This window comes from Equus asinus, chromosome 8 (assembly GCF_041296235.1).
Source record: "Equus asinus isolate D_3611 breed Donkey chromosome 8, EquAss-T2T_v2, whole genome shotgun sequence".
NCBI classification, from domain to species: Eukaryota; Metazoa; Chordata; class Mammalia; order Perissodactyla; family Equidae; genus Equus; species Equus asinus.
The window spans coordinates 74,649,541-74,673,711 of record NC_091797.1 but is presented as its reverse complement, the minus strand read 5'-3'; the positions used below and the strand labels follow the sequence as shown (position 1 = coordinate 74,673,711).

Sequence of the window (24,171 nt, the reverse complement as noted above, 5' to 3'; positions counted from 1 at the left end):
TGGGCTCGAACCCAGGATGGCCCGGCCCCGAGCCCCCTCGCCTGCTCTAACTTTTTACTTGAAGTCGCTGCAGATTCACGTGTAACTAAGATCACAGCAGATCCCGGGTCTCCGTGGCCACTGTCCCCAAGGGTCCCAGCCTCACGGAACCGGAACTCAGCGTCAACAGTGTGAGCAGAAGACGGGCGCTGACACCACCACCCTCACTCGGATCTCACCAGGCTTACACGCCCTCACGTGTGGGTGCGGGTGAGAGTGTGTGTGACTGAGTGTGAGTGGGTGTGTGCGAGAGTGTGCTCAGCTCTACGCACCGCCGTCTCCCTGAAGACTCTGGCGGCCACCACAGTCGCCGCCGGTCAGCCCCGTCACAGCCCGCGCGCCCTCTGGTCTGAACCACACACGACCGTCTTTCCCAGCAGCAGGGGATCCCCAACTGACACCCTCTGTGCGCACGCAACACGGCCACAACACCGCTGTGTGGTGACCCCAGAGGGCACCGAGGGCTTAGGGGCAGCAAGGGGACATTTGTGGGGTCCCCCGCTGCAGAGGCCTTCCCCGAGGTCCCCAGGAGACGCCTGAGGACAAAGGGACAGCGGGCAGCTGGCGTGGGCTGCCTGGACGCCCGGGGAACTCCCCGCTGGCTCCTCCTGGCCCGAGAGGAGCGGCCCGGAGCCAGCCACCGGCCCAGCATCCGGTGTCGCTTACACACTGAGGACGGCTGCCACCCTTGGCGGGGGAGCAGCCCTGCCCACCCGGCCCCAGGCCATGCTGGGCGCTGCCGGCTGTGCCTGGCCCAGGTCTGGTGGGAGACAGGGCAGAACGGGAGAGACCGGAGGGACCCGGGGCCCCCAGCCCAGGCCCAAATGCAGACAGAGCCTGGGGCCTGGGACAGGACCCCCTGCTCCCGGCATCCGGGCAGGGGCTCCACGTTCTTAAAACAGAAGGGCTCCCCATAGGGAAGAAAACAAAACTGGATGGAGAGCACGCCAGCACTCAATCGGCAGTCCAAACTTGCCGTCTACACTGACAGAGCCCCCACGCCCGCCAGCGAGGGGCCCCTGCGGGTTCGTCCTGCTTTGCCCCTGCAGGCCACTTGCACAGTATGGACAAGAGAACTGAGGCCCTGTGAGTTCCACATCCTGAACAAAGTCACACCATCCATGGGGTCAGGCAGGGACGATTTATTAGCCCCCTGAAGCCGGATGACTTATGGGAGTGTTCATTTGCCAGATGGGAAAACCGAGGCTCAGAGAAGTGAAGTGACTTATCCAAGGTCACACAGCCAGGAAGTGTTTGGCGGGATTTAAACCCAGGCAGTCTGGCCCCAGAATGAACAGAGGGCCACAGATCACCCCCCCCTCATCCCCACACCTGTGCGGCCCCCGATGCCCCATTCTACAGACAAGGAAACTGAGGCACGCACAGGGTCTGGGGCAAACAGGCGACACCCTCTGGGAACGCAGCCGCCCTGGCCTGGGCTGAGCCCCACGAGGCGCCCTCTGCCTCCCGCTGCCCGCACACCAGGCCCCAGGACAAACCACCCCCTCACCCCTCGGCCTGTGACTGAGGGCTCCTTGTGAGCACGGGCGGCCCGGCCAACTTTCCGGTGTTTATCCCGGCTCCTCGCTGCCAGGGCCGCGGGCAAGCCTGGGCCGGTGGCGCTGATTTCAAACCAGACCCGGGCCCCCAGCCAAGAGCCACCACAGTGGGAGCAGGCACCGGGCCCGAAGCGCTGCCTGCACCTGGTCCCCCCGCCCGCGCCCGCCGAGGAGCCCCCAACCCCGAGCCCCAGGCCAGCCCCGGCAGCCAACACCCGGAAACACACAGGACCCCGGGTCCCCCGCTCGGCCCTTCTCCCGCCAGGATGCCCAAGCGGGAGCGCCCCGGAAGAGCCGCCTGGCCCACCGCGCTGGCCACCCCGCAGAGGGGTCGGGCATCGCTGTCCCGCTGGCGCCCGCCCTCCAGGCCTTTCCTGGGACGGCAACTCCGACCTGAGCCCGGGAGCACTGGCCCCCGAGGGCTGCCGCCTGGGGCCCACAGCACAGAGCGGGGCGCCCTCCAGCCCGGCCCACCGTCCCGGAGGCGGCCCCAGAGGCAGCCGCCCGGTCTTTGCCCACCCTCCCAGGGCTGGGGACCCGCATCTGCCTGCCCCCCACGCGCCCGGAAACTTCTCCCGCCCGAGCACATGACCAGCCCGCACTCACGTCAGCTCCAACACCACTGCAAGGGACTCTCCCAGAAAAAGGAAGACGAAGAAAAGTAAAACGTGCCAGCAAGTGGGTCAGCGGAGTCCACGGGCGCAGCCGGGGCCGCCAGCTTCCAGAAGCGCCGCGGGGCCAGCGGCCAGCCCATCCTTCCTCACCACGCGCGGCAGGTGGCCTCCCACCAGACGGGGCGCCCCCCGGGCCCCGGAGGCCACCCCCGACCCTGGTGAGGGTCCCCCAGCCGGCCGCCCGGGCCCCCCGGGACAGCCGCGGCCGCCACCCCCGAGCGGCGACACCGCGCCGTGGCCGCCTCCCCGCCCCCGGCCCATAAACACGGAGCATTACATAAGTCACTCCGCGCGCCGCCAAAAGTGCGCTCTCCTCCTGGCCTGGCAGCCGCGCTAATTCCTCGTTGCCATGGCAACCGGCGGGCTGCCAGGAGCCCAGCGAGGCCTTTTTATAGCTCCCGGAGAAGCCTCCCCGCCGCGAGGCTCCGGGCACCTCTCCTCCGGGCCGTCCCCTCCCGCCCACGGACCATGGCCACCGCCTGGCCCTCCCGGGGCCTCCGGTCTCCAGGGTGACATGGCCAGGGGGCAGCCCCGCCTCCACCACGCTGCTGCCCTCCCTCTGATCTCAGAAAGCGAACACGGGCCTCCAGGGAGTCCTGAACCAGCACCACCTCGGGGACAGGCCCGGAGGCTGAAAAAAAACACGCACGCGTGTGCACACACATGTACCCACATGCACACACATGCATGCACACATGTGCACATGCAAACTCACTGGCCAGAACGGCCCGTCTGGAGGTCAGCCAGGGGTCTGAAACTTGGCTGCAATGAGCTGTGTGACTCAGAGACAAGTCCGAGCGTCTCTGGGCGCTGACTCCCTGCAGCGGGCACTCGGCTTCACTCCCACAGGCTGGTGCAAGGAGGAGCCGTCGGGAGGCCGCCCAGCTGCCGGGAAGCAGGGGCCCAGAGAGGCACCTGGGGCCCCTCCTCTGCCCAGCAACCAGGAGTGGGCCCCGCGATGCCCGCCCAGGGCGGCATCCTGAGCGATGACCAGGGGTCCCGCGGGGACACAGGGGGCACCAGGGGCGGGAGGCACAGCAGATGCAAAGGTCCGGAGGCCGGACCAAGTTCAGCGTGCTGCAAAAGCAGAGAGAAGGCTGGAGTGGGTGAGCAGTGGTGAAGCAGGAGAGCGAGAAGACGAGGTCAGGGAGTGACGGGAGCACGGGGAGGGGGTCACGGGCACTCAGGCCGGTTGCTTAACTCTGCGGACTGGAGACGCCCCCAAGAGCAATAATGACAACCGTAATAGCATAATAGCAGTAGCGGGTATTGTGTGTCCAGCACTGTGTAAGCACTGGACCTGTTAACCCCTCTCTCCTCATGAAAGCACACAAAAAACCCAACATACAGAGAAAGAAGCAGGCCCAGAGAGGTTAAGTGGCTTGCCCAAGGTCACACAGCTGCAAAGTGGCTGAGCGGGGATTTGAGCCGGACAAGCCTGGCTTGCACCCACCGGGCCACGTGGTGTGGTCAGCAAAGAGCCACAGAGGGTTTGGGCACATCAGATTTGCATGTGACAAAGGTCAGGGGCCACTGGACTAGCCGGGGGATCAGCAGCCACTATGGGACCAGGGAAGAGGCCCACACAGAAGGCATGTGTGTATCGACTTTCATCAGCTCACCCTCCAGCCTTTTCCAGGAACTCCCACAGAGTGTTCTGGAAGGATTCTGCAGACCTGCCCGGAAGCCCAGGCGGGGAGTTCTCTACTCCAGAGTCTTCTTTCAAAGGTGGGGAAACCGAGGCATAGAAAGACGTGAGAACCCAAAGCCATACTCTTAGACCTCAGGTCCGGATGCCGTCTTCCTGTCCCTTGGCTCTTGCTGTGACCGTCACGAAACTCAGGGACGGCCACACCGGCCCCACAGGACAGTGGGCAGCGGCCGAGGCCGCGGGTCAGACGCACGGGGCCCTTCCGTTCTTTTCTGCTCGTTCGGATGCAGACTCTCCTGGAAGCGGGAGGATCTCAGCCACGGGAGCCAGCCACCGGGCCGCGTCCCCCCGCGGTCACTTCCTGTGTCCTCCCCCAAGAGGCCGGGGGGTGCACAGTCCGCAGGGGGACTTATGAAGACGCAAATCACCAGACAACCAGAAACAGCCACAGCAGCTCCGTCCAGACAGAGCCGGCGCGGCCCGGGCCGCGGTTGAGGCTAAGGCCGCGTGCGGTCGTCTGCTTAGCACGAGGAGGCCAGTGCCCTGGCCGCGCCCGGCCCTAGCTCTCGGACACTGGGGCCCACCCCGGACCCAACTCACCAAGACTCCCCTGCAGGAACCCGCCTGCCGGACGGCTCTGGGTCAGGGAAGGGGTCCCAGGACGTGCTTTGCCGGGCGCCACTGCGGCCTGGGTGGGAGGCTCAGGGATGCCCAGGAGGCGGCAGGAGGGGCCGGCAGGCCGAGGGGCCCCCGCCTCAGTCCGCCCGCTGGGAAATGGGGGCACACTGCTCGCTACCCCTCTCGGCGTCAACAGAAACGACAACTGGGGGACTCGGAGGACCAGAGAGGACCCACCATTGGGCCGGACTCAGCGTCCAGCACCCAGTAGAGGGATCCTGGCCGCTCCCTCCCCACGCAGCTGCTGTCTCCCGCCAGGCGCAGAGAGTCGGGAACGGGCAGGGGGCTGGGGGCAGAGAGAGGGGCTCCCCTGTTTCCACCTCCTCCTCTCCCATCCCGAGACAACCCCGCACCCCAGGGTTCCGGGCCGGGCAGAGACTACCCCTCCCCGGGCAGCCTCGGTCTCCCTGTCTGAAAAGCCACTCACTGGGGCCGGCCAGTGGCACAGTGGTTAAGTTCACTCACTCTGCTCTGGAGGCCCAGGGTTCGCAGGTTTGGATCCCGGGCACGGACCTAGCACCGCTCACTAGCCACACTGTGGCCATGCTGAGGAGGCATCTCACATATAAAACAGAGGAAGGATGGCACAGATGTTAGCTCAGGGTCACTCTTCCTCACCAAAAAAAGCAAAAATTTAAAAGCACTCACAAGATGGCTTTGTTGCCAGACATGCATACAAGGGGATACGATTCAGCCACAAAGGGCTGAAGCACCGACACCTGCTACAACACGGATGGACCTCGAAAATACCAAGCCAAGCACAAAAGCCAGACACAGGGGCCCACCCTGTAGGATCCCACATACGTGACATGTCCAGGACGGGCCAATCCGCAGAGCCAGGGAGCAGGCGGCGGGTGCCAGGGGCTGGGGGGAGTGGGGAGCAAGTATGCATGGGTGCGGGGTGCCCTTTGGGGTGACGAGACTGTTCTAGAACTAGACAGAGGTGGTGGTTGTGCAACATTGATTATCTACTAAAAACTAATGAATTATTCACTTTAAAATGGCTAATTTTACGTGACGTGAATTCCGCTCAATTCAAAGTAAATAAAAAGACTGCTGTGCTGAATGGACAGCACTCCGGATCAGCTTGCTGACTTTCCAAAAGCCGGGCCCCCCCTCAGCTGATGAGGGTCCCTGACCCCAGGCCTGGAGTTGTCAGACATTCAACAAACATTTATGGAGCCCCAACGGTACGCACCGGGCCCTGGGCACAGAGCAGGGACCAGGACAAAGACCCTGCCGTCGCGGAGAGACATGGGCCGGGGGAGGCAGTCAGTGGAGAGTAACGACAGCTGCTGTGGGCAGCGGGGTCTCCGTGGCCAGAACACCGCAGCAGAAGCTGGACAAGGCGAGGGCGGTGCACGTGGATACTCCCCAGGGAACAGCGTCCCAGGCAGAGGGAACAGCCACGGCAGAGGCCTGAGGCAGGGCCGCACTCGGTGAGCTCCAGGAACGGGCCTGCTGGAAGGAACGGGCGGAGGAGAGCGCGACGGGGGGTCGCCGCATCACCGGCTCCCGATCGCGTGGGACCTCGCAGGCCACAAAGGGGTCTTTAAACCTGAAGTGGGATTAAAATAAAATTCACAACTGCATTAGTTTCCTGGGGCTCCTGAAAGAAACGTCTACAAACTGGGGGCCTAAGCGACAGCAGCTTACGCCCTCGCGGTTCTGGAGGCAGAAGCCACGCGTGCAGGTGTGGCAGGGCCGCGCTCCCTCGCAGTCGGGGCATCCTGCCTCCTCCGGCCGCCAGGGCCCAGGCGTCCTTGGCTGGTGGCCGCCTCGCTCCCGTCTCTGTCTCAGTCTCCACGCAGCCGTCCCCGCTGAGTGTCTTCTCTTATGAGGACTTCCGCTGCCGGATTCAGGGCCACCCTAGTCTAGGATGACCTCATCCCGAGACCCTTAACAAGGACGCTTTGTCCAAACAAGTCCCACTCACGGCTTCCCGGTGGACCGATCTCTTGGGGGCCACAACTCGGCCCACCACCGCCACCGGGACTCGAGATTCGGCAGCACGAAACGCCCAGCACCAAGCTTGAGTCCAGGGGACCAGGCTGGAAGCTGTGGGGACGGGTGCCAGAGCACCTCCAGGAGCCCCCCGGGGACCCCGCAGCCAGCCAGCCAAGAACAGACCCCTCCTGAGAGCGGCATGCGGGGGCCAACCCGGGAGGCCTGCCAGGAAGAGGTCTCCCTGACGGGGGACAAAACAGGCCACAACCTTTGCCCCAGACGAGGCGTCCTGAGAACACAATGCGCCCCACGTCCCACGTCCCTTCACACAGGCGCAGGCCTCCCCCCGACAGAAGCGCCACAGTTAACCCTCGACCACACTGGCCAAAGGCAGCGCCTGTCCCCGGGGCTGCTGCTCTGTGGGCTGGGCTTATCGTCAAAAGGGGCTGCCCCAGCGCACAGCAGCAGGGAGCCGGGGCAGGCAGGGCCGAGCGCCCCCTCCAGACTCACGGCCAAGGGCACAGAGCAACCAGCAGGCAGGTCTGGGGCAGGGGGCGGGCGGCAGAGGGAGGAAGGGGAATCCAGGACGCTCCTGGCACCGGGACCCAACCGGGAAGGACAAATCAGACCAGCCCAGGGCTGCCCATGCACCTAATGTGCCAGGCAGGGGGCGAACAGGCTTCACGTGTGCTCCTTACGGAAGAACCCTATGGTGTAGTGCTACCCCCATTGTAGAGACGGGGAAACCGAGGCACAGAGTGGTGAAGTGACTTACCCAAGGGCATGCAGCTAGGAAGTGCCCAGGGACTGTGGCGCCCGAAGCAGTGTCACTAACCACTAGGCATTACTGCCATTCAGAGCACTTCAGCCTCCACTGGAGACACAATATTGTTCTCAGGGAACTGCTGCAGCCTCGGGCCCCGACTTTCAGAAATGACATCTCCAGAGGCGTTAAACGTGACTTCCCAAGGCTTGGAACCTTCTGGAACATTCCATGGGACCTTGTGCCCAGATAACAGAGGGCAACATACTTTGAGATAAAAGTCACAGCTAAGAACAGAGGCCACAAAACGATGACAGCCAGCTGCGGAAACAAGGAAGCTCTTTCTGGCATGCCGTGTTTTTCAAAAATCAGGACACTGCTTACAAAACCCACACTTCCAGCTTCTCTTGGAAAAACAATTAGAATATCCCGCGTGCCCGTGAGCCACAACCCCCACCCATCCCTTTTGCCTCATTCCCCTCCCTGACTGTGTCTGAGCTTGGGACCCCTTTTCCCCACCTCCCTGCTGTGGAAATAGCTGAACAAGTGTTGGAAGCCTCGCTTAGCCAGGAAACGGACGACGGGGGGAGTGTCGCTCTGGCAGCTTCAGGTGGCTCTCCTCCTCCTCGGCTGGCTGAGCCGGCGGCATGAAGTGCCCGAGAACAAGGCCCAGAGAAGGAAGCAGGGCCAAGACAGAGCCAGCTCCCCAAGGCGGGGTTTGAACCCCTGTATCCAGCCGTGCCTGAACTCACCCCACTCTGGACTCCCCCATTATGAGCACCCAGTAATTCCTCCTCATGGCCTGAACCAGCCCGAGTGTGTCCCCGCCACAACTCAGGAGTCCTAACTAACCACCCTCAGGTCTCAGTCTCCACAGACAACTGTCCGAGGAAGACTGTCCTGACCATAAATTCGACCCTATTAGGCTCCAGCAACGACCTGAACTCTGTCCCCACGACCCTCACCACCCTCGACAGCACTTGTTTAACTCATGCTCTCTCTGGAAACTGAACTCCTCAAAGGCAGGGACGATGTCCGACCTTTCCATCACTCTGATCTCAGTGGCCTACAAATATCCAGAACACTCCACGTGCCCAACAGACGTAAATTAATCAACCAGCCAAAGGACAAAGGGAGAAGCAAAAGCCACTGCCCTCGATTTCTGCCTTTAACGTGAGTCGCCTCAGACCCAAAAACCCACTCCTGGCCCCGGCTCTTCTCCAGCCATGAAGGCCTCCTCGGCATTCCTGAGACACCAGGCCTCTGGGCCTTTGCACGTGCTGTTCCCCCTACCTAGAACGCTCACCCCTCTTCCTTTTACATCGGCCCCTCTCCTTGTCTAGGTCCCAGCTCAAACGCCAGCTCCTCAGAGACCCCCCCTTGATTTCTCTGCCTAAAACGGGCCCTCCTGAAACCAGAGTTGCCCCCGGGTCCCGGCCCTGCGCTACTCCACAGCCAGCGCCCTCTGCCTTTCGGGTCCGTGTTTGTCTTCGCACAGCCCATCTCCCCGTCAGCCCGTGGGATCCACAAGGCAGGGCCTGGCATCCATGTGCCGCGCATCCCCCGCCCTCTCCCCCCGGCGGGGACACAGGCGGGCCGCAGGGAGGCAGGAAGCAGACCCCTCAAGTCCTGCCCAGTCCTGCCCAGCCCAGCGCAGCTGCCGCATGCCTGAGGGCCCTACGTGGCGCATGGGACCTGGCCCGCGGCCGCGCAGCCCCACCAAGAGCTCCAGTCTGGCTCCAGGCTCAGGGAGGGCTGCAGGTGGCGCCTGCACAGTCCCCACAATGAACAGCAGGTGCTCCACGGGGTCCAACCCCAGCTCTGCCAGCTGCCAGCTGTGTGACCCGGAGCAAGCCACTTAACCTCTCTGTGCCCCCAGCTTCCCCACGAATAAAACAGGGCCGATACTAACAGCACCTGCCTCACGGGGCTGTTCCGAGAACGTGAGTGAATGTACGTGATCCTCGCAGAACCAGCCTGGCACAAAGTCAATGCTCAGGAGTCAGGAGAAGCTACAGTTCACGTTCACAGTGCGGCTGGGCATGGCAAACTCACACGGCACGGAGGCCCGGAGGCGTCACCTGGGTCCTGTCCGAAGCGCTTGAGACACACTGATTCCTACCAGGAAGGTTTATTATGATTCAACATGCTTGCTCCACCTCTTCCAGGCAGCCCCCTGGATTGCTCCACCCCCAGCAGCTCCGTGGACGCACAATTCTCCATGGGAGTCTGTCCTCAACTCCCTCTCCGTCCCAGGCCACAGTCGGGGTGGGGGGGAGCCCGCTCCCCGAGCCTGAAGGCGGTCCCCCCGGGAAAGCAGGCCCCACCCACCAGTGTCGCAGCCCCGCCAGCATCCCAGCACCAAGGCCCCGCAGGGCTGGTGGGGGTCCGAAAGTGACGGGGCTTCCCTCCCCACAGTCTGCAGAGGGGCTGCTCCTGGCGGAGGCCCGGGCACCCAGGGGCTCAGCCCCACGGCCCTGCACGGGGCCGCACGGCCAAGACACAGGCATCAACTCCGGCTGCGGGTCTGGGGTCCGCATGGGTGCCGTGGGAGAACAGCGCTGCCCCCCGCCTCCCCGAGATGAGGTGGCCCAGCTGGTCTCCTCTCCCCACTGGACAGACGGACAGCGGGCCCCCCAGCCAGGCCACTGGGGTCACCACATGGCAGGGACCCACGAAGCCAGCCTTTGGCACCCACAACCCCTCACTTCTCACACAGGAGAGCCGCCGCCCCTCCAAGCCAGGGACTCAAGGTGGCCTGTCCCCAAACTGGGTAGAAAGAGCAGGTTAGAAGGCCAGCGCCACCACCCACCAGCTGTGTGACCTCGTTTCAGCCCCTGCACCTCCCTGAGCCTCAGTTTCCTCATCTGGAAAATGGGTCCAACAATCATTATTGCAAGACAAGGAGGGACCAGAGCCAGCAAATCAAAGGCGCAAAAAGAGGAAGAGCAGGGCTGGCCCGGTTGCACAGTGGTTAAGTCCGGCACGTTCTGCTTCGGGGGCCTGGGGTTTGCTGGTTCGGATCCTGTGCGCGGACCTATGCACCGTTCGTCAGCCATGCTGTGGCGGCGTCCACACACAAAGTAGAGGAAAATGAGCACAGGTGTTAGCTCAGCAACAATCTTCCTCAGCAAAGAAAAAAAAGAGAGAGACAGACACACAGAGCAGATCTAGGAAGAAGCCATTTTGCTTTCAGCCAACGGGCTCCCTTGTCATGAGAAGAAATGAGATCGTTTTTCATGGTTCGGAATGGTGCAGTCTGGGTTTACGGCAATCATGGAAGCGATGACGTGATCTTTTCAGCATTGTAGTCTCTGGAGGCCTGGAGCCACCCTCAACGAGCCTCTCCCTCAAAAGGCCAGGCTAGGGAGTCATCAATAAACGGGTAAAGTCTTAACACAGCACGCAGCACAGAGACGGCACCGAGAGCGGACCCACGGGACAACCAGGAGCCAGGAGCAGGAGAACGGGAAGGATGCAGGCTCTGGGGCAGACGGCCTGGATGCGAATCTCAGTGGCTGTGTGACCTCAGGCAGACCACTTAACCTCTCTGTTCCTCAGCTTCCTGATCTGGAAAGTGGGGATGATCATAATCCCTCCTTCAGGGCGGTTTTGGAAGACCAAGTGAATTCTAACGTGTAAAGCGCAACACAATTGCTACCGTAAACCCTGGGATGACATCTGCAGCAATTTCAAAACACGCAGGTTTATAAACCCAACTGCAGGATGACGGCAGGTCCGCCTGGACCTGAGGATCCCCACCTCTACCCCGGCCGGCTGGGAGCCCCCAAGGGCAGCGCCGCACCCCTCCCTCCGGCCGGGGGCAGGGGCGACCATCAGACGGAGGAGACACATGTCGGAGCCGAAGACGAGAACAAGAACAATTATCGGGCAGCATCCATCCACAATCACGACCCTGATGCAATTAGGCCCCTCGCTAACTTCATTACTTATTTATTTACGGGATTGCTTATTTAATTTTCGGGCCTCCTTCCCCGAAAAGTCATCTTCACTGACACCCCTCGGGCGCAGAGGAGGAGCAGAGGGTCCTCTTCTGCCCCACCCCAGCCCCGAGCTCCAGCCTCGCCCCAAAACCCGCCCCCAGGAGGCCTGCGTGACGCTGCACAGGCCGACACTCACTCAGCAGCGCTCGGCGCCCACGGACAGAGTGGGGCCTGGACGGCAGGAACCGCCCCCACCCTCGCCTCTCCAGCGGGGGGACCCTCGGGGAAGAAGGCCACCAATTGCCCTCGGGACCAGCAAACCCATCAGGGCAACAATGGGGCGGGACTTCCCAGCCTGGAGGAGGAGAAAGCACTCACCAGAGGACCCTTGAAAAGTCCCCTGGTCTCTTGGAGCCCCGGTTTCCTCACCTGCAGCATGGGAGTGTTGACACTGCCACCCACAGCTGCCTAACCCTAAAACCCGGCTGCCCGGCCCGTGGTCTCAGCCAGCGCAACGAGGCACGAGAAAGCAGCATGGGGCACAGAGGCCTCTGGTTCGACCGACCCTAGCCCCAAACCACTAACAACCTAAATGTCTGTCAAACGCGAACGGCGAAACGGACTGCAATACGCTCACACCGTGGAGTATTACTCAGCAATGAAAAGGGATGAGCTGCGGATACAGGAACAACACGGGCAAATCTCAAAACCTTTATGTGGGTGAAAGAAGCCAGACACGCAAAGTACATCCTGTGGGACTGTTTTATTATGAAACTTCAGAAGATTCCAGAACTTCCAAGACAGATGGCAGACAGCAGGTGCTTCTGGTGGGGGAATGGGGTTCTTTTGCGGGTGATGGACACACTCTGTATCTTGATTGTGGTGGTGGTTCTATGAATATTCACACTGGTTAACGCATCTGATCACAGGTTCATTACATCTCAGTGAGGCTGGATTTTTTAACCATAACAAAAATATACACCTGCATCTTAGCACCACCAACTCCAACCCCGGGCCCAGGGCCTATCTCCCCACTTCCAGCTCAGCTCTGCTGGCTCCTAACTGAGCCCCTGATTGACGAGTGCTGGACAAGGCAGGTCAGGGTTGACTGCCAGATGTGTCCCTTCTGCGCTGGGTCATTTCGAGCAAATCGTGTGCCTCTCTGCCCGTCAGGCTCCCCGTCAACAAAAGCAGGGTTATAAATAGCACGCTCCTGGGAGAGTCATTACAGAGTAAAATGAACCAGGGTGAAGGCACCAGCTGCAGGCCTTCGGCATACAGCAGGGGCCTCATTATTGTTGCTGCAAAGTGACAAACAGGCAGGCAGCAGGCCCAGAGTGGACAGGACTGGCCAGCATTCTTGTCCCCCAACACCCACAAGCACCGGCCAGACGAGACTCCAGGTCTGGGGCACCGAAGGCCCCCCGCTGCCAGAGCTCTGTCTGGGGCCCATCCCTGGTGCCTGCTGTCCAGGGCAGGACAAGGCCCCCCCCGGGAGGGTGGAGCCAGAAGGCTGAGGGCTCTGGGGGAGGGGCTGGCCCTGAGGGTGGCACAGGACCCCTGAGAGGTCTTTTCGGACAGGAGCTGGCCGGCGGAAGGGGTGTCCTGGTGAGAAGCACGGCTTGGCCATCTGGCCGTCACGTATACACTCGCTGGGTAGGACAACGGTCACCCCAGAGCCCACTCATTTATGAAGGAAAAAAGATGACAACAATGAAAGGACAGCGGGGAGAGGCTGCGGGGACCGGGGGTCGGTTCTCTGCCAGCTCACCTGCAGCCATCCAAGGACGTCCCCCTACCCTGGGAGTGATGGAGCCAGCGCGCCCGGGAGCTGGCGGGAGGGGTGTCCCCCGGGCCCGATTAGAGGGCCAGCCGCAGGCAGACACGCTCGCCTGTCAGCCTCGTCCTCCCAGCCTGCCATCAGAGGCCCCATTAATTGCTGTCATTTGAGGGTGGCCTGTGGGGAGAAGGAGGGGGGCTGTGGGAAGGGGAGGAGGAGGGGGAGAGGAGGGAGGGAGGGAAGGAGGAGGGCAAGGAGGAGGAGGAGGGAAAGCCGGGCTAGGGCTGAGCATCCCAAACTGGAAGGACGGCGAACCCATGCACTCCCCCCGGATAGAGGGACCAGGACTCGCCCAGCCAGGGACAAAGCCGGGGCACCCGCTGCCCAGGGGGGGCCAGGTCCAGAGGGGCCGGATTGTGCCGGACTGGGCCAGCGGGCGTGCTCCCACACCCACACCTGCTCACCTGTCTGCCTGCGGCTGGCGCTGACCCTCCTCCCCGGGGGTCCAGAAGGCCCGGCCGCCCCAGCCCCCTGCAGCCCAGCCCCCACCACATCCGACCCCTCACTGGAGATCTCCCCTCCACCGGGCACCATGCTGGGCGGGGTTCAAGGCACGGCGAACCCTGCGCTCCCCCTGTGCCCGAGGCTCACACAGCCCCCCCCACCCAGGATGCCGGAAGCCCCCAACCCCACACATCCGGATCCAACCTACACCCAGCTTCGGGGCAAACCCAAACACCGCCACCTCCTCCGAGGACCTACACCAGCACGGCAGACTCAGGAGCTGGGCATCGTGGGTTCAAATCCTCCCTCGGTCCCTGGCACCCTGGGGACACCACAGCCCCTCCCTGTGCCTCAGTTTCCTCACCGGGAGAATGGGCACAACGACAGCACCTGTCCAGCGGGGTCATGCTGAGGATAACGAGATGGTTCCAGAGCTGGGGACGGGCTCGGACGCGATGCCAGCACTGGCGGGCTTGCGCTGCTCTGACACCGTCCCCACGTTGTCCACGCTGACCCTCACATGCGGCCCCTCTACCTCTGACGGGATCCTTTCTCAGAAATGCCTGCCCCCGCACCCGCCTCCAGCCCCAGCAGGCCACCCCAGGGTCTCAGAAAGGCTCCCAGCTGCCAAGCAAGAGCCCCGGGGCCCGGGGTCCATGTGGGGTCTCTGTCTCTGGGGAGGGAGCTCAGAGCATCCCCCCGCTGCCCTGCCCTCCCCAGACAGGCCTTGTCTCTGGGCCGAGGAGCCACTTGGGTCCTGCCAGGCCTCCTGGCAGCATCAGGCCCCCTCGCAGGGGAGGCCCCGCCCCTGCCCGTCTGCCTCCCGCAGCTGCCCCGCCCCCCCCCCTCCCGCCCCCCAGAGGAGGGAGCTAAGTGCTTGCAGACAAAAAGCCCTTTTATCGTCCTCGGGAGGCCGGGCCTGACAGCAGATAACTCAGCCTGGAGGAAGGCTCCCATTAGGCTGGCGATGGGATTGATGAGGCCGAGAGCAGGGCGGGAGGAGGAAGAAAGAACACCCAGGCCAGGCCCGCTTCCCTCCAACTCCGAAGGCACCAAGGACACTAGGCGGAAAACCCGGCTGGGTGGATCGCCGCGTGGTGGACCGCCACCAGTGTGGCCCACGCCTCCCCTCCTCCAGGATGGAACCGGCCGCTGTGGGGCCGCCGCCCGGCTCAGGAAGCAGACAGTCCTGCCTCCTGGGGGCCCCAGAGGCTCAGGAGCAAAGGAGCGAGGCTGGCCCCAAGGAAACCCCACCCATGGGCGCAGACCTCTGCAGACCAAGAGCCCACCCCACACCTTCAGGGCTCTGCACGGGCTGTTCCCTCCCTGGGGACCCCTTCCTGCACAGACCTGCACACTCCCTCCCCTCCTGCGGGTCTTTGCTGGTGGAGGCCCACCTGCCCCTCATTTGAAACTGCCACCCCCAGCCCCTCCTCACTCCCCAAGCCCCTCTCCGCCAGTTCTTCGCCCCAGCACTTCCTGCTGAAGGACACGCTACATATCCGACTTGTCCACTGTCTGTCCAGCCAAGAAGGATGTTTGTCCGTCTACACACAGCTCTCTCCAGCACCCAGAACAGTGCCCTCGACAACCCTCATAAGTGACAGATAAGCAAACCAAGGCACAGAGGCATCTCAGCACCTGGGATTTGAACCCAGGTCTACGCGCGGCCCGTTCACTGCAGAACCGCCCGGGAGCCCAGGACGCAAGGGCTGGGGGTCAAGGACAAGGACGGAAACACGCCCCCCACCTCTCAGCGCTGTCGGCTCAGGGAGGCCCGTTCCCATCTCTCAGCCTCAGTTTACCCCTCTGCAGAATGGGGTCATGCACGTGACCCCTCCCCCCCTGCTGTCCCTCCCAGGACACTGCCCCAGTTCCTGTCTGCACCCAGTGTGGCCTCGATGGGGGGAGAACAGTGAGAGGCGCTTGGCAGCCCAGGGACCCGGGACGTGCCAGATCTCAACCCTGTGGTGGAAGCCTGAGGTCAGGCTCTGCCGGCGACCCCTCGGCCCCTCCTCAGTCCCGCCTCGGGGGCCAGGCCCGGCTGACACCCCTGCACCCTCAGAAGAGCAGCTCGGTCAGCGACAGGTCAAGAGAGATGCTGGGGCACTGACAAGCGCTCGCCACCTGCTAGGTGCCAAGGGCTCGCGATGGCCAGCGGCCCACGCCCCGTGTCTCCAGCCTCAGCGGGCCGACGGTGCCCAGTGTCACACAGCCCAGAAGGAGCCCAGCTGTCGCATGGGGGAGGCCAGCGCCCACACCCATGACCACCCCTTCCTCCACTGGCACGGACAGGGCTGGGCGCTCACCTGTGTCCTGGCGCCCCCGACACAGCCCCTCCGGGAGGCGTCCTCCGCAGCTCCCCCAAATCACCAGACTCTTGGGGAGCGGAGTGGAGTTCCCCCGTCATGCCCACCGGGGTCTCCGGGGACCTGACCGCCTTCCCCAGGCCTGGGTCAGCAGCCTGTCCTCCCCCCACTGGGCCCCACGGCCCGGGGGACGGGTACCAGACCCAGGGAGAGGGGGCCGCAGGTTCAGCTCCCTCCTCTGAAAGGTCTTCCGGCTGCTTAAGAAACCTACAAAACACCTGAAACTTAGCAACAATCCCCGCCAACGCTATGGGGGATTCGATTCTGTCCCCATTTTACAGATGGGGAAACTGAGGCACCGGGCAGCTAAGGGCCTTGCCCGAGGTCGCACAGATAACACATGGCAGAGGGAGCTCTGCCCTCAGGCAGCAGGCTCTGGAGTCCCTGCTCGGGAGCCCTGTGCCCAGCCTCTCAGTTAAGGAACAACATCAAACACAGAACGCCATGCGCCACCAGGCTAGCACCCAGATCCCACCTCCAGGCCTTTGCCCACCGCACCACCCACACCGGGACTGCCCTCCCTCTCCCCGGACACCAGCCCTACCCGTGCCCCGAGCCCAGTCTCCAGTCCCCCTGGTGTAGGTACAATCTGGGGAGACCCCCGGCCTGGGAGCGATCCGGGGAGACCCCCCGCGTAGAAGCAATCTGGGGAGATGCCCGGCCGTCAGGGGTTCTGGGGGAGGGGGCAGTGGGCCCAAACAAGCCGCCATCGGCTCGGCTATGAAGTGAGCGCGTTGGAGAGGAATTTGCCAGCTTTCCTGGGAGAGTCAACAAAGGGTTCGAGTCCCAGCTCTTTGCTTCAGCTGAGATTGGGGACAGGTGACCCATCCAAGCCTCAGTTTCCCCGTTTATAAAATGAGGATCACAGCCCGTTCTGAAGCGCCGCTGCGACACCCATACAGCGGGGTGACCCATGAAGGGCACTCACTGTGATTCTCCACGCCAAGAGCACCCCCTGTGCCGGCGCTGGTCCACGTTGGCCCGTTCAAGGGTCACAGCCGCCCTACGTGGGACACTGGTGTTGTCCCCAGCTTACAGGGGGCAAGTCGAGGCACAGGGAGATAAAGTCATGGCCTGGGCGCCCAGCGGGAAAGAGGCAGTGCACGGTGACCTCGTGGCACACAGGTGTCTGGCGAGGGCCTCCTCCAACACTGGCCACGCCACCCCGGGGACCCCTCCTCAGACACTGCCCGCCCCGCGTCTGCAGCCCGCCTTCAGAGCACAGAAGCCATGTGCCCGTGAACCCCCAGACGGAGAAAACCCACGTCCCACAGCCACAGTCAGGGGCCGCCCTTCCCTGGGGATCTGCTGAACATCACTGTGCTCGGCCAGAAGCAGCCCATCCCCGGGGGACCCCACAACCTCCCCCAGCCGCTTCCAACTCTGGGGTGCCGGCCACGCCGAGCCCCCCACCACATCCACAAGCAACTCCCGACTCCCTGCCCGTGAGAAGGAAGGTCCCGGCCACACAAATCCCCCAGACAGAGAGAGGGGACAGACACAAACCTACCAGAAATGGCCTCCAGGGACGCCGTGTCCTCAGAGACTCCGGGGGACCTGCAGGAGAAAACACCATCTTGTTAGCAAAGATCCAGCCTCTCAGTGTGTCAACCTCGGGCAGAGGCTGCCGTGCCCGCCAGGCTGGTGCAGGGGACACAGCAGGCCACGTGTTCCCCACGACAACCCTGTGAAGCACGGACTGCTACCCCATCTGACAGAGGGGAAACTGAGGCTCAGAGAGTCAGAGTCTCATGCCCTCCGTCCCACAGCCAGGAAGTCACAGACTGTGTGGCTACAGAGGCAGCTCGCACACCTGAAAGGTCACCAAGGGGCCCGGGCCCACATCACAGTGTTCCTGGGAAATCCCCCACTAACTTCCTGGAGGGCCCATAGCCAGTGAGGGACACCCCCAGGGGGTGCCGACTGTCCTCACTGGAGGACTTCTAACCCAGAGAAAGAACTCACGCAATGAAAGCTAGGCTCCAGGACACGAAACTCACCCCCAAACAAAGAGCTGGCGGACCCTAGAGAAAGGGGCAGACAGGCTTGACAACGCCTCACAGAGGCGGCTCCACAGACGGCCGACAGGCACAGGAAAAGGCGCTCCAGATCTCAGTCACCAGGAGAGTGCAAGTTAAAACCACGCGCCAGCACCACACCCCCACAGGACAGCTACGGCAGGCAGACAACACCAAGTGTCCGCGAGGACGCAGGTCGGTGGAACCCTCAGACGTCACTGGTGGATGCAAAACGGAGCAAGTACTTTGGAAAACAGGTGAGCAGTTTCTTACAAAGTTAGAGACACAGCGGGCAGCCGTATGACCCCGCAAGGCCACTCCTCGGTATCTAACCCAAAAGTCCACCAGAGGTTCGCACACGAATGTTCATACTGCTCGATTCACCACGAGAACACTGAAGACAGCCCCTCTCTCCGTCCACGGGCTCAGGGATAAACCAGGGGACGGCCCACGGGACACTCTCCACAACGAAACGGAAGGAACCACAGCCACCCGCAGCCCCACGGAGGGACATCCGCCTCCTACGCTCAGCACGAGCCCCTCGCCAGGGCTTCAGCCGCCAGGGTCCCGCTGCACTATTCTGGGAAGGGCACAACCCCCTGGGCACACGGAGAGGTCACCGAGGTGGTCAGAACAGAACACAAGGGGGTTCCCACGAAGGGAACGACGCCGACGCCCTCTGGGGAGAAGGAGGAGGCCACAGGCGTCCCCTTTATAGTGAATTACTCTCTACTCTGAGCCCAAGTGTTTGCTCACCCCCTACTGTGTCTGCCTCCGCACGAAAAAGAACAAGTAAAAAAAGCACACAGCAGGCAGAGGGTCCAAAATGCGGCATGGCCCCAGCTCTCCCACTGACGGCCTGGGCTTGCGCAAGCCGCCAGCCCTCTCTGAGCTCGGTCTCCCATCCGGAAGATGGGCCCGCTCATTCCCAAGCATCTCGGTCTTCGGTGGGCCTGCAGGGACCCCTCCTCCACCCCGGGCCGCTCGCCCAGGGCCAGAGGCGGAGGCAGCTGCCTGTGTGCTCGGGTTCTGGACCCCTGGCTCCCTGGGTTCAAATCTGGGCTCTGCCCTTCCTGGCTGTGCATCCTGGGACAAGCAGCTCCACCTTTCTGAACCTCAGGGTCCTCATCTCCCAAACCGGCACAATGATCAAATGCTGGCCTCACAGGACGCGGGAGTAAAGTGTGCGCAGAGCCAGTGCGCACACAGCCAGCGCTCCACTACTGCCACCCCACCCCGGGGAGACTGCTAAGCTCCAAGAGCCCGGCCCTCCGGCAGGCCCCTTCTGACCCCTAAGAGGGGCAGCTGCAGGCGGCTCCTGCAGGACAATTCCTGCCCCTTTTTCTGTTCTTTGGGGGTTTTTTCCACTCTGATGCCCCCAGGTGTGGCACTTGGTCCCGCCATCGGCCGCAGCTCCAGAGAAGCCCTGCGAGAGGCTGGGGACCGGGAGGCCGGGTCCCTCCAGGCCGCCCAGCCCCCCTCCTGAAGCCTCCAGGGCCGTCCCCTGCAGCAGGTCCCACAGAGAGCCTAGGCAGGGTCAGGCCCGGGGGGCACCCTCCGCAGGAGCCACCTCGGAGCGACAGCCGCCAGATCAGACCTTATCTTCTTCCAACCCCAGCCAGCCCCTCCTGCCTTCCCCAAATGGATACACGGCACCCGCTCCCACATGCCCGCATCCCTGCCCGCAGGCTCCCACACGCCCGCATCCACGCCTGGAGGCTGCCACGCACGCTAGACCCATGCCCACAGGCTCCCATGCTCGCTCACTCAGCCCAGAAAGGCTGGCCGGGAAACCAGCGCCCCTCCTCCAGCGCCCCAGCGGGCACCCATGGGCCTGTCCTGTCCGAGCACAGCGGCTGAATTCCAGCCCCATCCTCCTCTCCCCGGGCTGAGCAGACTGTTTCCCAGCGAAGCAGAGACAGGAGCGAGGACCAGCCCCAAGCCCCAGCCCACCGCACCCGGGCTCCAGCACTCCAGTGGCCCCCAGGGCCCCAGGCTGAGACCCGCCCGCTCCAGGCACCAGCCCCTCACCAGGCCCCAAACAAGCCCCATCCAGTCCACCTCCCTCCCTCACCCTCCTCTCTGCCCTCCCAGCACCAGCACAGCCTTCTCCTCCACCAAGCATGCCCAGATCACCCCAGCCAGACATGTCCATCCACCCAGCTCAGAGACCAGAAGCCATTAGCCCAAGGCCACACAGCTGCAGGAGGGCAGAGCCAGCCAGGATTCAAACCCAGAGGCAGCTGTCCAGCTTCTACGGGGACACCATCACCCTTCTGCCAGTCGACAGGCTTGCCAGAGCCGAGGGCCATGGGGGGACACGGACACACACACCACATCCAAACGCCCCACGGGGGCATGAATAAATGAGCGCGATAACTTCAAAGCACAGTGCTCACAGTGCCAGACATAAGCCAGAGGGAACATGACATGGGGGACAGGCAGGAGGAGGAGGGCCCTCAGGAGGTGCCTGGAGCCCAGGCCACAGAGACTAGGAGGTAGGGCGCTCCAGGAGGAAGGCCTGGCGGTGGGAACCAGCTAAACTGGAAGAGCCGGCAGGGCTGGAGGGGCCGGGGCTGGGGGGTTATTTCCAGGGCAGGGGCACAGGAGGGCAGGCGCCCTCTGTTCTAACACAGAACCCAGGACAGGAGCGAGGCGGGGCAATCCCTGAGGGCTCCACAGAGGCGGCTACCTCCTCCCCAAGCCTCGCCCAGGCCTCCTCTGCACAGAGTCTCTTCTAAGATCAGAATCCAGGGCTCCAGCCTCAAGCCGGGGCAAGCACACCCCAGCACCTCCGGGCCTTTGCCACCATGCCCTGCCGCAGCCGCCCGGGGGGCAAGTCCTTGACCCTGCAGGCCCCTCAAGGCGCTACTGCACAATGCTCCCTCCTGGCCTCCAGCCTCAGCCGCTCCCTCCACGGCCCCGCAGGCACGTCTTCGTCGGAGAAGGAGAACAGTGTGGATGGAGCACTCAACGCCCGCAGACGACGGGCAGGCGGCAACAGAGTCAGCGGGTTCCAGCCCCGGCTCCGCACTTCTGCACGGCGCCCAGCCCCTTCATCTCCCCGTGCCTCTGTGTCGCCACCTGTAAACTGAGTGGTGGGGACGATGTCCCCTCAGAGGGTTGCTGTGACGATCAAATGTGTTAATACACAACAGCCCCTCAGAACAGCGCCTGGTACAACGCTCCAAGAACAACCGGGAAACTGAGGCATGGTATGGTCACCTGTCCCAAGTGTCTCAGCTGGATGGAAGCAAATGAAAAAGGGCTGAAACTCAAATCCTTTTCTGACTCCCCCCAGGGACCCCAGCAAATTCCTCCCAAATGTGCTCATTTCACAGCCAAGCAGACTGAGGCCCGTATCGGATGGGCCTGGTACATCCGATACAATTTGCCCTGGTACATCCACCAGCAAGCTGTCTCTTCAGAGAGCTCCTACACATCCCTCAAAGCCCAGCTCCGTCACACCCTCCCCCCTCCCCCCATGAATAAGCCTTTCTTGACAATCCAGGCATGCCCTGGCCCTCACTGCCACCCCCCTCCAAAAGCTCTGCCTGCCCAGCAGACCCTGAGCCCTTCAGGAAAGGGCCTGCCTCATCCCTCAGTGGGGCCTCGAGGCCTGGCCCAAAGCCAGATTCACAGCGGGACCAGCAGGGTGAGGCTCAGAGCTAAGGAGGCTGGGAACAGAGGAGGGCCAGGCCCACAGGAGGCCAACGCCGTGGGGTGCAGCTGACAGTAGAGCTGAGAGGGCCTGGCACACAGTGGGCCCGGCCAGCTCACAGCAGACCCAAGCCAGTGGCAGCACGCAGTGAGTACACACGGGCGCACAGTGGGGCCAGGACTGCAGCAGGCAGCAGGGGAGGCTGGACCTGCAGTCTTTCACCCAATCCCTCCCCCAGACAAGCCCCCATGCACCTCCCACAGTCCTCTCCTCCAGGCAGCCCTCACTCCCTCACACTCAGCAATTTCCAACGTGGCTGCAGTCACAAAGCCAACAACAGCAATAATAATAGTGGCCATAACTAGCATTCAGCCGCTCAGAGCTGGCCCGGGGCCGAGCCCTCACTTACTTCCTTACCTCCAACCACCCTTAGGTAGGCTCCCTACTACCCCCACTTTACAGATGAAGAAACTGAGGCAGGAGGCTGAGTCATTGCCCCAGGGTCGTAGGGTCGTGAGAGGAGAGGTCAGGACCGGAGGCCAACCCTGCACGGGGGGCTGCTCGAGGCTCCTCCTGGGCTAGTCAGACGCCGAGCCAGACAGCAGGGACGCGTTAGTCCTCCCCGCGGCCTCCGGAGCCCCCACCCCGCCCGTCTCCCCAAGGTCAGATGGAGGCTCTGAGAGGGACCACACGGCCCGGCTGCCACCCACCTCGGCGGCCCCCGCAGTGGGCAGGCGCCCCGCGATCCTCTCCCCGGTCAGTGCAGAGGCCGGACGCTGGGCCCCCGGAGGGAGCAGAAGCCACGACGAACCCACAGCACCACCAGCTGCACCAGGGCCGTCTCGGCGGGCTGGGCCCCCGGCGCCTGCCGGCTCTGCCACTCCAGCCCAGGACCTCGGCGCAGCAGCCCCCACCTGCCCACCTCGAACCACTCAGTGGGCACAGGGCAAGTTCTAGAAAACCCCCCAGGGCCTGAGGGGCTGCTATGCCACCCGCCACTCTGAGGAAAGGAAAGTGACCCCCACGTTAGCCTCTGCACAGCCACAACGCCCAGCAATGTGAACTGTGCTGGGCCACAGAGTGAGCCACGGGGCGTGTTCTGCAGAGTCCCTAAGCTGGACCCCAGGGACCCCACAGATCCAGGCACTGGCCCCCAAGGGGCGGGCATGACCTCCAGAAGCAGTCCCTGCAGGTTGGACTCTGGGGACTTCAGGCACGGTGTGACCCAGGCACCCAAAGCTGGGGCAGGCCACAGCCCTGAGGCATTAGGAGGGCGGGGGAGGACCCAACGCCACTCCCAGAGCCACCGGGGTCTGCCTGGCACATCTTTTCACACCAGGGGATCAAGGAGCCTCTCCTGTCCCCAGGGGCCAGGTGTGGCCATCCATGACTGTGGCAGTGAGCAGCCCAGACAGCAGGAGTGTGAGGCAGGCACACTCCACAGCCCTTCCATTTAGAAGCCACCAGGATATTTCATGTTCCTTCGCAAGTGACAGCTGGGGCGGCCGGCCCCTACGGCTCTCCTTGAAGCTGCAGAGGCCGTCACCTGGGGTTCACCCTGCTCCCTGAGTCCCGCCCACGGACTGTGCCCACTGGACCGCTCGGGGTGGGGGCGCAGGAGGGGGCCTCTCTCCTCCCCATCCCTCCCCCACTGCCCCACAGGGACCCCAGGGCTGCGAGTGAGCGGACAGGGCCTGGGCTAGGACTAAAAGGCGACAGGGGGCTGTGACCAACAGAAGGGGCCCAGGCTCATGCAAGGAGGGACACACAGCCCCATCCAAAGGGGCTCAAACAAGGAGGCACAGCCATCCAATGGTGGGGGACACAGCACACTCAAGGGGGCCCCGGGTCCAGCCCAGGAGGGCACACGGTCAGGGAGAGCTGGGGAGCCAGCCTGACCCCTGCCCACGAGCACCCCCAGCCCCCAAGTCCCTCTGGGCTCCGCAGACGGCTGGGGTCACCACAATTACAGCCCCTCCCACATGCACTCACTGCCACCAGGCCCTGGACCATCTCACTGCCCTGCCAGTGGGCACGATCCCGGCACCACCTCACAGGTGGGGAAACTGAGGCCCAAACACGTTCAGCAACGTGCTGGAGATAACACGGCCAACGAGGACGGGGAGAAAACCCAGGCGCCCGCCCTCGGCCGCCCCATCCTCCACTCTCCACCCCAAATTCAACGCGGACACGCTTCTCAGAAGCCTCCCACCCCGCCCGTCTCCGCGCTCCGAGGCGCGGGGCCATCTGCGGAGATGGCGGCCACAGGAGCAATTAGACGCCAGGAAGGAGCCGGGCTATCGACCGCGCGCTGCGGGAGGAGGGGGCGGCGCGCTGGGCACCGGGCTTCCCGCCAGCCCAGGCCCAGGCCGTGAGGGTGGGGCTTCGCTCCGAGGCCTGCGGAGGGGGCCGCACCGAGCAGCATCTGTGCGTCCACCTGTCTGTCCGCCACCGCGCGACACCGCCGGGCCCTGGAGCCCCGCTCCCAGGGGGTTCCTGCGCCAGGCGCCGCCCAAAGCCCTTTCCCTGGCTCAGTTTTACCAGCGCCCCACGCACGGGCCACCGGGACTGGGCCCATTTCACA

At 63.5% G+C, this 24,171-nt stretch overlaps 1 protein-coding gene across 42 annotated transcripts in view; it reads right to left on the bottom strand.

The window, feature by feature from the left end:
* The window catches only part of NCOR2 (nuclear receptor corepressor 2), a 206,694-nt gene that overhangs the window by 161,767 nt on the left and 20,756 nt on the right, over positions 1-24,171 (bottom strand). For 39 of the 42 annotated variants that reach the window (XM_070515883.1, XM_070515866.1, XM_070515882.1 and 36 more), the window contains exon 2: positions 17,419-17,465. The exons of 1 other annotated variant lie outside the window; for it this stretch is intronic. The gene's annotated coding sequence lies outside the window, so the exon portion shown is untranslated. Of the gene's footprint in view, positions 1-2,204; positions 2,502-17,418; positions 17,466-24,171 lie in introns of those variants that run through there. 2 more of the 42 variants (XM_070515859.1, XM_070515860.1) reach the window with 2 other exon arrangements.